General features: G+C 44.8%; 1 long non-coding RNA gene across 4 annotated transcripts in view; it reads left to right on the top strand.

The window, feature by feature from the left end:
- LOC128099181 (uncharacterized) overlaps positions 1-16,777 on the top strand; it is a 31,730-nt gene that overhangs the window by 3,865 nt on the left and 11,088 nt on the right. For all 4 annotated transcript variants that reach the window (XR_008214450.1, XR_008214449.1, XR_008214451.1 and 1 more), the window contains exon 2: positions 16,571-16,734. This is a non-coding gene — a long non-coding RNA (uncharacterized LOC128099181). The remainder of the gene's footprint in view (positions 1-16,570; positions 16,735-16,777) is intronic.

The raw sequence follows: 16,777 nt of genomic DNA, 5'->3' as shown, positions 1-16,777 counted from the left end.
GATTTTGAGCCCAACAGGCGAGTTTGGGAGTCCTGTAGGCCCTACCTTACCTGGAAGCCAGTGTCTTCAGCAGTGGCAACCTCATCAAAAGCCTGACAGTCTAGTGAGAGCAGAATTTTAACCTTCCCTGTTAGGTTCGTCGCTTGTCCCTGGTCCCCTCTCCTGTGATGAACACCTTAGAAGGCTGGACGCTAAAAATGATGATGTGTCACCTGGAAAGAAAGGACTGCCTAGTTCAAGATGCTTGTTTGGGTCACAGAGACAAACACTGTGACTCCCTGCTAAGACATCAAACTCATGGAACCCTTGAGTTGCTGACCAACAGTCAGTGTGCTCTGTCCACTTCCATGGCTCTGTGGGGTCAACTGGTAAACCTAGAGACGGTCCCCGGATCACCATCAGCATGTAATGTTCACTTCACGGCTCTGTGGGGTCAACTGGTAAACTTAGAGATGATCCCCGGATCACCATTCAGCATGTAATGTCCACTTCTAAAGAGAGTCATCAGTCAGGAGGAATCTTTGCATTTGCGTTTTTAAAGTCAAGATAATTATTGGTAGTCTCTGCATAACAAATGTAATTTCAATTAGACTCTTTTTCTAAATTAAAAACTACTGCTTGTGTGTAATGAGTATTCCTATTTTTTTAGAGTGCATTTTTAATGTTCTTATTCAGGAACATTAAGAACATTGAACAAAAGATTGTCCAATTACTGTTTAATGTTAACAAATATACTGAATGCTTTATTTCTGTGGAAGGAAATGAAGCTTGAGGTGCAGGTCTATGGTAGCTAATGGGGCCATATTTGAAATCAGATGGCTTCGGAGTAGTAGTGTTCCATTTTATTGTTTTGTTTTTAATTTCCAAGAAAAGTTGCAAGGTGCTGTCTAAACACTTCCTCGCATAACATGTACTCGTGTCTTTCTTGTATGGGAAAGCAATGGCATGCTATGGCATTTCTGTCCATAGTTAGGCTACTGAATAAAACTTGAGGGCAGTACTATGGCCTTCTGATGGCATTTTGTTTGTTTGTTTTCACTTTATTTGGGAGCAAGGTATGCATGTCAGAGGACAACTTCCAGGAATCGTTTCTCTGCTTACGCAATGTGGGTTCTGGGGACTGAACTCAGATACTCAAGTCACTAGGCGTGGTGGCAAGTACCTTTACCCACTGAGCCATCTTCCTGGCACCCCTGATGGCATATGAAAAGATACCAACCAAGACAAGCATTTGTCACATGGGCCATTTTAGTATTTTCAGGAAGATTTAAGGATGGAATCAAACAAGGAAAGCATGTTCAAAACCCTTATTCCCTTCCTCTGCAAACCATTTTCCATGGCTGTTACAGCCCAGGAACCTGCCGCCAGCAGGTAGCCTGGCAGTTGGGACTGTTGTCATTGTTGAATAAGTGTTTGTTTTTAAGTTTTTCTGGCATGGTGTCTAAAAGTGTTTGACAGCAGTGAATATCTGTGTATTCTCCCCATCTGACATGGTGTGGCTGCTCTCGGGACCCACCACAGTGTCGCTTCTTTATAACTAGGGAGAAGCAATTAAACAGATCACCTGCTAAAACGGATCTTGGGTGTTTAGTTCTTATTCTCCACAAGCAAGCTGGTCATCGTGTCCTTGAGCCTGAAGAAATGTTGCTGATTGGCTGTTTGTTATTTTTTAATAATATATGGCATGTATCCAAGTAAGCATTCCGATGACCTCGACAATCAAATGTGATTCTTGGCTGCAAGGTCTGTGGGGGGATGGCAGGCTGCCAGCCACTCATACATCATTTACAGGTGGCTGTTTCTGACAGGCCAGTGTTAGTTATTGTAAATGAGTGACAGTCCCTATAACTCACCTGTGAGCCTGACTGCTGGCCCAGGGCTCCTGAGATCCCTGCCCCCTTCATGTGTGCTCTTCCCTCTTTAAGAACCGCTCTTACAGCTCCTCACGTGCACGCTGCCTGCCTGCTCATCAGGACGTGGAGCTACCTTGTATGTGATTGACGATAATTAGGTTTTCAACTGCCTTCTGATGCAGAAATACACACCATTACAGCATGGCCAGTTCGGCTCCGAGAGCAGTCTTGCTCTGAAAGGGTATTGATTCACTCTTTCGTGTTTTTAAAAGGTCATGGCAATAATTTCATCTGAACTTGCTAAGTGAAAATAGTTTGTAGAAATAATATGGTTGCTTCTTAGTTGCATGGTAATTGAAAGCCACGATGGCTGGTATTTCTTTTTTCTTTTTTCTTTTTTTTTTTTTTTAGTATATTTTAATTATACTTGTCACTGTGCTTGTCTTGCCCTGATGACATGTGTGGAAAGTTACGAGGCTGGCTGCCTTCTGTGTTAATGACTTTCGGGCAAGGAGGACTTTTCGTCTTGTTTTCCTACTGTGTCAGGTGAAACCTAGCCCAGCACTTGGTCTCACAGCCATCCTAAAGAGTCAAAGACAACTTGAACCATCTCCCTAGATCTCTCATCTACCTGCCTGCTTTAATAAGACTGGAATATACTGACTTTGGGGAACAGAATGTTAAAATGCTTACCTTGTGCCCATTTGCAATAGATTTAAACAGCTTTTGCTAGATGGGTCAGAAAATACTATTCTTGGTAGTTACCAGACCATAATAAAATAAGTTTGTTATGAGAGAACATAGATCCTATATTGTAACCACCTCAGCAAGTGACAGAAAACTGAGAATGGTGTTGTATAAATTACCAGGCTACTCCAAAGGCAATTCCAGTTTGGGCATGCATCTTCAGCTCTTCTGACGAAGAGGAATTTCAGAGTGCTTGAATTGCAAGTTTGGGGAAAGTGGTGATCAGAGTTATGCTCTGAGCCACCCAGGGTCCCCCCCCATTAGAGGGAGAAAAGCCTCAGCTGTCCCTGGTGTCATTGTACTTGCAAACGAAGGGGCATATTCTCACAGAACACAGAGACTCACGCACATAATTACCATTAATGCTAATGGCATTTCTGTCCGGACAGCCCCACACATCAAGATGAGAATAGATTTTCCACGTCTTCCTGCTGTGAAAGTCCATTTAATATCATTCATTTTACAACTTATTTTTTAAGATGATGTCCATATTCTGTCATGACATACAGATGCCTGTTAAAGTAAATGTGGGGACTATGGGAAGAGATGTGGTAACTAAGCTTGTTCCTGGGGATGAAATATTGCTGGACTCAGATCCATTCATACTCTTTAAACACAACGCTCTGTGGCAGCTTGGAAACTGCTGGCACACTTCTCATAGTGTTGTAAATTTGTCAGCCTAATGGGACATTTTGTAGATGTTTTCCTTTCTAAGTGCTTTAACAGGGTAGGTATTCCATTGAACCAGAAACCCAGCTCAGCATTTCATAGCCTGGAGATGAGAAGCATATTTGTAATGTCTTATCAGAAATTCATTGGTGGATGGGTCCCTATATGGCTTAGAGAAAAGAAAATCAACTTTGGCTGAACTGTGGCCTCTGTATCCATGGTCATCAGGATCTCAGGTCACCCCGTCTCGCCATTGATTGTATGGTCATCTTTTTGCATCTGGCCCACGAATCTTTTGAGAGGTGTCTTCACATCTGTGCTGGTCAAGCAAATTCAGACCCAGGCTTGAGTGATTCCTCTTGGGGCTTGACCATTAACAAAAAATAGAATGGATTTCTCCTGGCTGTCCAGTCTCTGTCTTTGTCCCTCACGGCTAAGGTTTAAGGCACAGACATAGGGAAGGGACAAGTATGGAGTCCTTCCCAAGAGTGCTCTTCAGATCGCCTCCATCGCCGCACAACTCCTCTAGGGGAGGACAAGAGCATCACAACAGGTCTCAGAGGCCACACAGAGCCAGATCACTTCTGGACCTCCTGAGATGGCCAGCAGTGCTCTGCTTGGTGGCTTTACTCAAGCCACTGGAGGACCTCTCTCTGGACCTGTTTCCTCGCTGACAAGATTGAGCAGAATGAATCTCTGTGTCTTACCAGATTTTATAACCAGCACCATGTTGCATTTGGCTTTTATAAATAATGGAATTCTGGCGAAATTTTAATTAACAGCCAGAAAGAAACACTGATTTCCAAGTGATCTTGTTCCTTTTGATTGGACTGAGGGGTGCTAATGATATTCATGGTATGCCTCCAGGTATGTCTGTGAGGGTGTCCCAGAGACAACTAGATCCTGAAGATTCTGACCTAATGAATGAGTTAGTACCTTCATAGAGTCATGATATGATGGCATTTGGGGAGGTGACCCTAGTTTTAAGAAGTAGGTCATTGTCCTTGGGGATTTATCTTCCCCTGGCTCTGTTCTGTCACACCTTCCCCCACAGACATCCCTGGAACTGAGATCCCAAATCTTTTCTCCCTTCATTGGTGCTTGGTCCTAGCAACAAAAACAAGAACAAACAAACAAAAAAGCTGATTAATGTGCGGAAGAACAGGTTGCAGCATTTTAGGTGCTGTTATACCACAGCTGATAGTGCAGAGAAGGTGCAGTCCCAGAGCCCAGTTCCCATGGCCAGGCTCGTTCCACATGGGATGTCTTTGCTCTTACCTCATGACTTGTCTGTTAGCAGTATGGCACTGATGTCACCAATGTACGTACATTAGATCCTGGGGCCAAAAGTGGGGCCCTTTGTGACAGAAACTGTCCAGGCGTCTCCATCTTTGCGGCTGTGATCCCTCTAGCAAGTGCTGTTGCTTCATCTTGTCCCTCACTAACATCCTCTGGGCTTTCCCCGTTAAGATCCCCATACCCTCACCGGAACCGGTCGAAGATGCTTTAGAGGCAAAAGCAAATTCCTCAGACTCTACCAATGGTCTGCCTATTTACCCATCGCCCTGCTGCTCGTCTCGGATGTCCGTGGCTCCCTCCACATACGTTACAGATGTTTTCACTGAAAAACAAAGCCCCACTGTTTCAATCGTGTGGTGGGTCATCTCATTCTCAGTCTTAGCGCAGAACTTCTCTGGAAATCTCCGAGCTTCTACTAGCTGCATCTTGTGAGCCAGAACTGTCAAAGACGGTTAATAGTAAGTGGCCATGGCTTCAAAGTGTTGGGCAGGAAACGTTTGTATTGTGTTTATCAACTTGGCTGAACTTCCGTATGAACTTGCATTTCCTCATGTACTTTCCACAATTGGGAGAAGTGAGCAGAACAGCCGACATTATCTCTGGCTCCAAGACAGTCAGAAACAGACTGGACAGGTTGTCCAGGGTCCCGCGCCTGGCAGTGATGAACCTCACCTCGAGTCCCTGCCTCACAGTTGCATCTTGGTCCTCCCATTCTTCCACATGCCCTCCCACAGCCACAGGCCAAGCCAGTGTTCCCAGTTTCCCCTTCTCAGTTCGATCCTTGTTTCTGGGATACCCAGGACATGACCCTGTGAGTGGAAGCATCCGGTGGGGACCACAGTGGCTTAGAGGGGTCTAGCTAAGGGTCTTGCCAAGTCTGTGCTCTGGAAGGCGGTCTGGTGTGTCCTTTAGGCGGGCGAGGCAAGGGCAGTGGTCCGCCCTCCGAAGTTGAAGTTTCTAATCTCTCTGTTGGGTACTTTTTTTGAACTTACACTCTTGAAAAATATCAAGGTCAGAACATGATTGAAGAAGCTTCTCCCTCTCTTTTGAAGTCACCACGCTTCTATGATATTGTTTTCCACTGAAGAAGTTCTCTTAAAAATGAGGTTGAGATCCCTAAAGAAATTGCTTCAATCAGCAGCAGGGCTTAATGACTGTTAATGGGAAGTGGAGATAGGATAGTAAGTGCTACTTTGATTAATAAGAGAACTGCATAGAATTTAAATTGTGCCACTGATGGATTGTTTTCTTCAAGCTTGATAAGCACTTCTCATTTGTTCTTAAATTTGGTCAATACTGTTAAAGGCAGCAAAATGAAGTATAATTAATTCTATTACTGCTGCGCAGCCCGAGTGTTACTAAGAAACAGATTATGATGCAGATGACAGTGGAAGGCCCGGTGGTGACAGCTTGATGCTTCGAATACCTGTCACTGCCTGTTAGGTTGAAAGGAGGAAGAAAACATTGCTCTGTCCGGAGTACCAAATACCTGAAACAGTGCTGGGTCGACCTGTGCATCACAGGCCACCATTCTGAGAACACCAGCGAGCTGCGAGCTGCCGCTGGCCTTATCCTGCTTTGGAGGTACAGAGAGTAAATAAAAGATTAAGATAATGTATCAGTTAAAATGGTAAAAGCCCAATGCTCGTTTTAAATTAATCACCAAGAAAATGGGATATTGATTTGACGATAGATGGCTGTTACAAGAAAGCTTTACATATTTTTTCTCCCTTTTCAGAGATTGTAAGTCATGCTTTATTTTTGCTATAATTTTATTCAGAAAAAAATTGATGAGCAGATGATCCGTCATATAGCACGATACCTTATTTTACTAGATAATTTTGTCTCGTGTAAGTATTAGTAACACCTAGGTCATCAGACATACCCGGCCACCAGTTTTCTGTAAACCTCAAGGTATATCAATGTCTCCTGAAGCATTACAAGCAAAAACTCCTTTTACAACTATCCCTGTATATTTATTTACGCTATACAAATCACTTTCTAAGCATGGCAAAAGTTATTCCCGACTGTGGGGTGCATACAGTGTCTTACCAGACAGCTCTAGGATTCTTAATTCAGTGAGTCTAGGCCCCAAAGTTCATACTCGTGGGCACGTCTAACTAATTCAAAAGGTGCAATGCTTCCAAGGCTTAAAATCATTTTAAAGAAAACATGCAGTTCATGAATCCTGTCCCTAAAACTCCATTACAATTGAGGAAAGACTGGACAGCAGGCAGCTGGCCTTCTGGTTCCTGTCATTTGTCACAAGTCTGCATTTCTTCTGATGTGTACAGAGTCATTGAGTGAGTGATTTCAGAGTCATATGAGATCTAAGTGTGATGGGTGAGCAGTGCACTTCTAAGCGTTCTTTGAAAGTCTAATTCTGTTACTAAAAATGTAAACTTTATCTATTATGAATCAAGGACTAATCTTCTTGCCCAGATATTCCATAAACATAATTTCTGAAGATGGGACGACCACAGGAAGAACATTTCCGGTCAGCATGTAAAAGTCACGCCATGTGGCCTCTGTTGGTTGCAGAGTTTACATTTAGAGTCAATGTCCAGGGTGTGAGGAACATGTGCCAGAGAGCTGCTTAAAGCCCAAGTTCTGCCAGATCCTGGGCCACAGCATAGTGCTGGATACCTTGAACCATTATCTTTTGCCCATGAGAATATGCTCTCTCTTCTGTGTGGTTAAGGCTTGGCTCAAATATCTCCCCTTTCACCCTTGAAAACACTCATCTTGGAGCAAAGTTCAAGGACGCAATGCTCAGATGACCCTTCTGAAGCTGTTTGCTCAAGATGACGTGGGCCGCACAGAGGCTTGGAGTGGCCACAGTGCTTTGAGGTCACATCTCCCAGTGGATATAATCCGTGCAATAAATAGGAAGGGGCACAGGACGAGCACCAGGCTCTAGGTAAACATGGAGGAGCGGGGCCTGCATGGCTCTGCCCTGTGGGAGCGTTCACACTGGGGTGAGGCGGGCAGCAGCAGGTGCACACGACAGCATGCAACGAGATGTCCTTTAATGTAAGTGCATGGAAGAGACACAAGCCAAGGAACACGATTAAAAAAATGCGGTCCCCAGAGGGCAGGGGAAGTCAAGAGTGGGAGAGCCGACCCCTAGAGGGAGGAGAACTGAGAGAGATGAGGGGTCACAGGCTTCCTTGACACAGTGTAGGCAGAAAGAAGTGTCTGCACTGTTTTCACTGCCCAGTCTAAGCTTTGTCTTTCTAGAACACACCCTTGAATGATGCTCTTGTTTTAAAAAAACAAAACTGGAAAGGATTGTTTCCTTGGCTTCTTGTCCTGTCGTTCCCAGTGCCTGCAATTAGACTCATTTTGACTTTGGTTTTCCAGACTGCTGCAAGACAGTTTGAATTGGGTTATTTCCATTCGTACTGTATCTCTGTGTTTGCTCATGGAGTTAGGTACAACTTACGACTTTAGAATTACTGTATAATGCTCAGAGGTGTGAAACGCTATTTCGAGTAATGCCTTTCTTCAGTTAATGTAGATAAATATTGATGGCAGGCGGCAGTGAGACAAGTCATTAAATTGCTCAGTGCAAGGGTGTCCCACACATTGCTAGAAGCCACAGAAATCACATCGGGCTCCAAGAACCAGTGCCTGTGATTAGAGAGCGCTTCAGTTTCCAGCTTCCCCTGCCCCAAATTGGTGGGTAAGGGAGCTTGGTGAAGCCCCCAGAACCAGGGAAAGGGACAGGACATGGGACTGAGATTGCCGCACTGGTCTATCTATCCATCCCATTTTCCTCTGTCACCCTAATGAACCCCTGGGTGAGCCTGAAACCTTTGAAAAATGGCAATGTGCGACAAATGGGAGGCCTGGTGCTCTGAAGACAAAGAAATTTTACATCTAAACGGGTGGCCCTGTAAAGCCAGCAAAGGAGTCGGAGGGGTAATAAACCCCTTCCTCGGCAGTGGCTTCGATGATTTGACTTCAGTCGTGGCGACACAGAATTTGGTTTGGGCCAGAGAGGCATTGGGTGGGTGTGTGGGGGGGGGCGTTTCTTGTGGGGCCAGATAATGTTTTTGTTGCCCGAGTCTTAGGATGAAAAATGAAAGGCATCGTTTCTTCATTTTATAACGCCATCCTCAAGGAGTGCAGCCTGGTATAGATTTTGTAGTTCCACAGTGTGGGGTATGCTTTCTTCAAGGTGTTTTTAATGGGCTCTGGGTTGTCAAAGACACCACTCTGATAATGAGGCCTCGGGCCCCGTGTGAGGAGAAAAGTGTAATGAAGAAGGAGCACCATTTGTTACAGTTATGTGGTTACTTGGCCATAATATCTTTTTGAGGTTTATTAAATCATATAAAATTTCAATTTACACTGTAATATTCTATAAAAGATGGAGCGCACAGAAGTAATAAGTATGACAGCATTTCTTTCATTTATGAATCGTATTGTTGATTGCGTTAACACTGCCACATCCCACAGCAGGATTATTTATGTGGGGACAGTAATTTTCTATCTCCAATTTAATTTTGTAAAAGTTAATTACAAATTAGAATAAAATGAATGCAGTTATGGAAGGCGGCAAAATGCTGGGGTAGGGTGTTACTGGGGGAAATATGTACAAAGGCTGATCCTGTGGCGGTCAGGGACACCTGGCGGCACCCATATTTGTTGTTCTAGTGAAACCTCTTCCTTTCTCAGCCTGGCAAGTGGGGCTCAGGTAGGTGACAAGTCTCCCCCCAGTCACCCGGCAAGGCTGTGACAGAGGAAGTACTCAGACTCAAGACTCTTGCTCCCAGATTGACGTACCTCCCTTTAATATGGGTATACGTCCGCTATCTCCCTTACAAGTTGGGCGGAAAGGCTGGCAAACAGCTCAGAGGGTTAATGGCGCTCGCTGCTCAAGCCAGGAGACAAGCATCCGATTACTGAAACCCACACAAAGGTACAAGGACAGAAACAACTCCACTAAATTTCCCCCCACCCCGCGCCCACGTGCACAGCACACACACACACACACACACACACACACACACACACACACACACACACACACCGCTTTTCTTTCTTTTTTTTTTTTTTTTTAATGAAATCAGGAGAGGGTGAAAGGGCAGGGAACATTCTCCAAATGTCTCCCCGCAAACTAGTCTGCCTGGCAGGGATGGAAGTTTGAAATACAAGCATCGCTCAGAGGAGAGAACTTTCTCAATTGAATTCTTGGTCCACCTTGCCGCCGTTGCCATTGGTAAACAAAAAGTTCTTAGACAGACTTTCAACCCCAGCAAGGTAACTGAAGAGCAGGCCTTAGCCTCCAGGTGTCACTGCAGCCAACCCGGGGCCTCAGAAAGGACCACCGGAGATGAGCGCCAAGGCAGAATGATGGTGGGCAGTGAGAGGGTCTGGGGGCCTGGATTTGATTCCCAGCACCCACATGGTGGCTCACAACTGTCTGTAACCCTAGTTCCAGGGGACCTAATGCCCTCTTCTGACTTCTGTAGGTACCAGGCATCAACAGACATACAGGCAGGCAAAATACCCATACAAATAAAAACAATTTAAAAAAAAAGGAGTGACAAGAAACCATCGGGCGTGAAAACCAAGCCCTTCCCTCCTTTCCCTGTAGTTTTTCCTTGCATGCCGTGGGAGGAAAAACTCTCCCTTCTTTCTCTCTGGTCCTTTGTGCCTCTTACTCAGTAGGCAGGGCAGGGAAGCTCAGGGGCATCCCACATATTTTACCTCACCCCCACTCCTGTCTCAGCCGTATGGCCACTGGTCCTTCCCATCCGTACCAGCACACTTGACCATCTGGGGCCCTTTGAAATACCATGATTGACTTGCTAGGTGAAAGACTTTTATATTTCGTTTTTAATAGAGCAAAAGTGACTCTAAATTTGTTAATATTCTTTAGGTTACATAGGACAAATTACAGATAAGTGAATCAGTAATGAAATTTGTAATGAGAATTTCTCAAGTATGAAATGTTGGCGCAAGGAAAGTTAATTGCGGGATTTTACAGCCATTATAGTTTATATCATAAATGCAAAAATGACTAGGGCCATTTAATTACAGTAGGAACACACTAAATTTTTATGGAGTGCCATTTTGTTAAAGAGGTGCTCGGAACATTAGGAGCAAATTCCATCCTAACAGTGGGTCCAGGTAGCTTTCACAACATCAAATAAATACGCTGTTGCTACAGAATTGTTCCTTAGATACTGTAATTGACACGATGACTAATGAGATGGGTTTATCCTCACAGCGTCACATACTCAATTTACAGTGTCTGAAAGTTATTTTTCTCTGCCATCCATAGGCCTAGAAGGAACCAGAAAATCCCTCTTGGAAAAACACTATCTCTGCTGCTTCTCTAATTAACCTTCAAAAATGCATTTTGAAATATAGAAGTTGGTGCCTGGCATAGAAATTGGATCGTCTCAGGAAAAGAGACCCAAGTGCTAATTTGTTCCTTATTAAATATCTGACATGTCAAAATCACAGGCGGTTAATGTTTTAGAGCCTTTCAGCAGGGCAGGGACAGCTTGTCCCATGGCCAGGGCTCAGTGGGGTGGTCTCGGTACCAGCTCCTGCAGGATCAAGTACTATCCCCACTGCAGCCCCAGCCTCATCCAGCCTGGGACCTATGGGCAGATCCCCTAACCTCTACTGGAGAGAAGATGTCAGATTGGATAAATGTGCATCTCTGAGTGTCCCTCCATTAATGAAGACTTGAAGAGGGGCTCCCCCTACTCAACTGCTTGCCCCTCGTCTCAGGATCTTACAGAATGGAAAAACTGTAGTGTTCATGAGCTCATCTGTGCATTCTCATGAGCGTGGGTGCACGTGCGTGTGAGTGGACATTGGGTGTCTTCTCAGTTGCTCTCCTCTTCATTTATGGAGTCAGGATCTCTCACTGACTCCAGAATTCAATGATTCCAGCTGGTCTCCCTGGCCAGCTTACCCCAGGATTCTCCTGCCATTCTCTCCTTCGTGCTGGGATTGCAGGCAGCTTGCATACCTGTGTGGCTTTTACATGGGTTCTGGAGGTCTGTACTCCGAGTCCATGGCAAGCCATTTATCCACTGAGACACTCCCTAGTTCTAGAATAGAAAGATCTTGTTTATGGGAAAGAGCAGTGTTCTCTATGACCCCTAAACATGTTTCAGCTTACTTTGTGAATTGAGGTATCACTCCCTGAATCAGCTAGCTGGTGAAGAGGAGGCTCACCCAGGAAATGTCCCTCTTCCTCCCACAACCAAATGGGAGACACTGAGACACACGTGGTCTCCCATGATTAACCAATGGAGCTGAAATCAAAGGACTGTTGATTCAAAACCCCTCTCTGCCAAGTAGTAACAAAGAAATTGAGTTTCTGTGTCTTCATCTAAAAAACAAGAAAATACAAACAGTCCATATTTCCCAAGGTTATTTTAAGAATATGAAACTCGGCCGGGCGGTGGTGGCGCACGCCTTTAATCCCAGCACTCGGGAGGCAGAGCCAGGCGGATCTCTGTGAGTTTGAGGCCAGTCTGGGCTACCAAGTGAGTTCCAGGAGAGGCGCAAAGCTACACAGAGAAACCCTGTCTCGAAAAACCAAAAAAAAAAAAAAAAAAACAAGAATATGAAACTCAATAAAGCAAATGTAAATCTAAAATTAGAGTACCAAGTACTCATGGAAACACTATTCACAACAGCCAGTCTATGGGAACAATGCCAGTGTCCACTAGCAGATGAACAGACAGACAAATGGGGTGTATGTGCCCTGTGTTAGCTTTGCTCCGCAGCAACACATAAAGGGTTTGTTTGGGTTCATGGTTTTCAAACTCAAGTGATTGACCTGTAGTGCTTTGAACTTGTGAGAAGGCAACATATCATGGGAGAAGTCATGTGGAGCAAAACATCACCTGTGACCAGAAAGTGAAAAAGAGAGAGTTTGAAAGGAAGGAACTAGAGTCCCACTGTCCTTTTGACAGACATACCTCTAGTGCCCATCTCTTAAAGGTCCCACCATTTCCCCAAAGCACTACTCTTGGGAGCAAGCTTTTAACACATGGACCTTGTTTGAAGCATTGAAGATCCAAACCATAGCACACGCAAGGCAGCAGTCAAAATGGGGATTCGTGCTACAATATAGGTGAAGATGATGTGCTAAGTGAAAGAAGCCAGTTCTGAAAAATCTATGGGATTCAGTTTACACATCTCTATAGGAGTCAGCTTCATAGAAACAGAAAACACAATGGTGGCGGTTGCCAGGGCTTGGGAGAAGGAAGAATGCAGAGTTAGCATTCAATAGGCTTAGAATTTCTGTTTTGCATCGTGAAGAGTTCTGGAGATACTGATGGATATGGCCACACAACTATGCTATTAATATTTTTCCACAGATAAAATAATACACTAAAAAATTCTGTGTTGTAGGTGTGCTCATTGTTTCTAGGGTGGTGTTACTTTGAGGCTCTCAAAATAAAGAGAGCTAAGTCACATGTGTATGTAACCATGCATCCTTCCTCCCCTGTCTCTCTCCTTTTTTCTCTTAAAATACTATGAATTTATACTGCTACCTATTATTCCAAATTAACACAGTAGGGATCATTTTAATCACATCCATTTTCTTGTTATTTAAATTTTCTCCAACTCTCATTATCCACAGTGTACTTACTTATTTGTTCAATTCTGCTGTGTGTAACAGTGTCTCGGAACTGCTGACACACGCATCTGTGACGCCCTTTAACTGTATCACAACTCCACTCTTAGTCTTACAGCATCCAGTAAAGATACTCTGTCCCGCAGTCAGATTAGTTATTTCCATCTCCAGCCATCCCTTTCATGTACTTATTCATCTACAGTAAAGTTAGCATGATGCTTGATCTCAGTCTAGGATCACCTGGAAAGGAGTCTCTCTGAGGGATTGCCTAAATTAGATCGGCCTATAGGAATGTCTTTGGAGGATTCTATTGATTAAGGTCATTGATTGGGAAGACCCGCCCTAAATATGGGCAGAACTCTTTCATGGGCTGGATCCTAGATTGTATAAACAAGAGAAAAACAGCGGAACATAAGCATTCGTGGCTCTCTGCTCCCGATTGAGGATGCACTTGGACCAAATGCTTCAGGTTCCTGCTGCCTTGACTCCCCCACCTTAATGGACAGTATCCTTGGGCTGAGAGCTGACACAGGCCCTTTCCTCTTGAGTTGCTTTCATTGGGGTGTTTTAATACAGCCTCAGAAGAGGAAACAAACACAGGTAGACACTGGTCAGTCACTCTGTCCGACTTCAGGTTCCCCTCGGATTTCCGATAGTTTGAATTATTTGTGCTTTGGGGTTGTTCTAGTTTTCTTCCTCTTGCTGTAACAAACACCATGACCCAAAACAACTCAGGTAAAGAAACTTGGCTTACAGGTCTACAGCCCATCATTAGGAGAAGGAAAGGCAGGAACTCAAGGCAGAAGCTTGAAGCAGAAACTGGGGAGGGACATTGCTTACTGGCTTGTTCCTTTCTCATGTAGCCCACCTTCCAGGGATGGTAACGCCCACAGTGGGCACTCTTATATCAATTAACAATCAGAAAAATGCCTCACAGACATGCCCACAGGCCAATCTGAAGGAGGCAATTCTTCCTTTGAATCACTTTCTTCCCAGGTGAATCTTGTATATGTCAACTTGAAAATAAAAAACTAAGCCGGGTGGTGGTGGTGCATGCCTTTAATCCCAGCACTGAGGGAGGCAGAGACAGGTGGATCTCTGAGTTCAAGACCAGCCTGGTCTACAGAGTCAGTTCCAGGACAGTCAAGGCTGCACAGAGAAACCCTGTCTTGAAAAAACAAAAAACAACAACAAAACAAAACCCCCAAAACCAAAAGAGTAACCAGTACAGGGGGATGTGTGAATCATCACTGTGCTCTTAATGTCTGAGCACATCAAAAAGCTGAACTCAGAACATCATGTGTCCCTTAATTTCTGCTCCTTCCCTTCTCTTCCCCTTTCCTTGTCCTTAGCACCCTTTCTCATCCCCATAGGCAGTCAACATCCTCAGTTCTGGATTTTCTTTACTGTATTTCTTCTTAAGAGTGAGCGGATTCCCAATCCTGGGTCGATGAAGGTTTGTTTTTACAGATCTGTACACAGCCCATCTGCCTACATTTCTAACAAGCTCCAGGTCTTATTGATGCTGTGAGTTCTAGAATCCCATTCTCAGCAACAAGATACCATATGCCCTCCATCTTAACCCCAAAGACCCCTGTTCCTTAGACAGGGAATGAGCAAATCAACATGTTTGTCTACAATACAGGAGAGCCGATTCACGGTCCTGGACTTTGTATTCTCCTGTTTGCTACACTCTGGAGTACCTGTTCTGCTAATAAGACAAACAATATAGAGACATTAAAACATGTTTGCTGATGCATATGACTCATTGTAAAACCAAAGCTTTATAGTCACCCAGAGTGAATCTCCAGCCTTTATAGATGCCCCTGCTGTGCGAGGCAGATTAGATGCAGGATGTGCTGAGCACCTCTGCTGTGTGCGTGCCTTGTTGAAGTTAAAATACCTTAGCTGTGGTGGGTTTTATTTTAGCTCCATTGAGTGAGGGTTAATTAGACCTTGAACTTGTTGGAGATAGCGATCAGTGTTGTAGCAGGGGCCTGACTCTGCAGAATGCTCTAGAAACCTATTGAAAGCTTTTCTTCCCCCCTAAAATACGTGTGCTTCTAAATCCACAGAAGACAAAAGATGTGTCTTCTCACCAGCGCTGGGCAACTTCACTAAGGAAGTCCAGGTTATAAATGTTTTCCACGGAAGTGTGAATTTTATAAGTGTTAATATGCACAGTCTGGGGCGTAGTTAGTCAATGAGTAGGAAGCTAGCTTGTATGCTCCTGGCAGAAGGAAATGCTTGAGAGGAATACCCCAAGCTCTTGTGTCTATAGGACCAGGGACATGGTGTCCTCTATAAAGAAACGACTTGGTTTGACTTGGCTTTAGACGTTTCTTGGGCAGTATCACTGATGTCTTCAGAACCCTTAGGCAGGTTTGGAATTGTTTTCTCTCCTTTACCCACAAGCCCTGATGGCATCTAATGTCTCACTCTGGAATGCTGGGGGATTTCTCTCTGCCCTTCGTCTCAGACCCCTTTCTCTGATTTCCTACCCCCACTGCTGCCCCTGAATGCAGACCTGTGTTCCCACCTCTGAAAGTGCTGTGGTTTCCCACCGGCCTGGGTGCTGTGGGAAGAAACTCATTATCTTGCAGCTTTGATCACATCACAGAGTACCTCCAGCCTCTCCCGTGGGCATCACACTGAGAACAGACTTACATGCATATCTCAGTCCAGCCATTCACCCATCCTTCTACTCCCAGCTGAATTCTGCTCCAGCCCACATTGCTAGCCCCCAACGGTCCTCCCCCACCCCACTTTCTACCTCTCACCTACCACTCATCCAGCCCAAGGTCTCACCCCACCTCCTACCCTGAACTCTGCCTATTCCGTTCCACTTGTCTCTCAAAGTCCAGCCCTCTTCTCTGATGCCTTTCCTGACCCCACAAACGGAAATGATGCTCCTGCCTTTAAACGCTTTCAACTTAGGGCAAGCATTGTTTGAGGGCATTGCATTCTCCCTTATACTGGTGGCTGGTATACTTGTTCAAATCTCCAGGCTAGTCTATTTGAGGTCATCATAGAATTATACTTCTAGGACCCTTTAGGCTGGGTGGCAATGGGATTGTCACGGATGATGCATAGGAGTGAAAGTGACCTGTGTCCTTTCTGATCACGTGACTGCTGGAGTGAGCCCTCCATATCTCCATCTACCCATCTTCCTAGAGATTTCCAGTTTTAAGGTGGGGGTTGTTTTGTCAGCCTGCATCCTTGACTGACACCATTGAACAGAGCCCTCAAAATGACCTACATAGAACATGGACCAGAAATAACTCTCTCTCTCTCTCTCTCTCTCTCTCTCTCTCTCTCTCTCTCGGTGTGTGTGTGTGTGTGTGTGTGTGTGTGTGTGTGTGTGTGTGTGTGTGTGTTTTAGAGGCCAGAAGTCAGAAGTCATCCAGTGTCTTCCTCAATTACTTCTCTGCTTTATTATTTATGGAAACACGGTCTCCCACTGAAGCTCAGCAGTTTAGCTATACTGGCTGACCAGCAAGCTCCATGGATACTCCCGCCTCAGCCTCCTCGGTGCTAAAACTACAGGTATATGCCCCACCCCCACATCTGGCTTCTACATGAGTTCTGG

The sequence above is a fragment of the Peromyscus californicus genome, unplaced genomic scaffold (genome assembly GCF_007827085.1).
Source record: "Peromyscus californicus insignis strain IS unplaced genomic scaffold, ASM782708v3 Scaffold_6__1_contigs__length_162567912, whole genome shotgun sequence".
Lineage (NCBI taxonomy): Eukaryota > Metazoa > Chordata > Mammalia > Rodentia > Cricetidae > Peromyscus > Peromyscus californicus.
The sequence above is the reverse complement of the archived record's forward strand: the minus strand, read 5'-3'. Positions and strand labels throughout refer to the sequence as shown.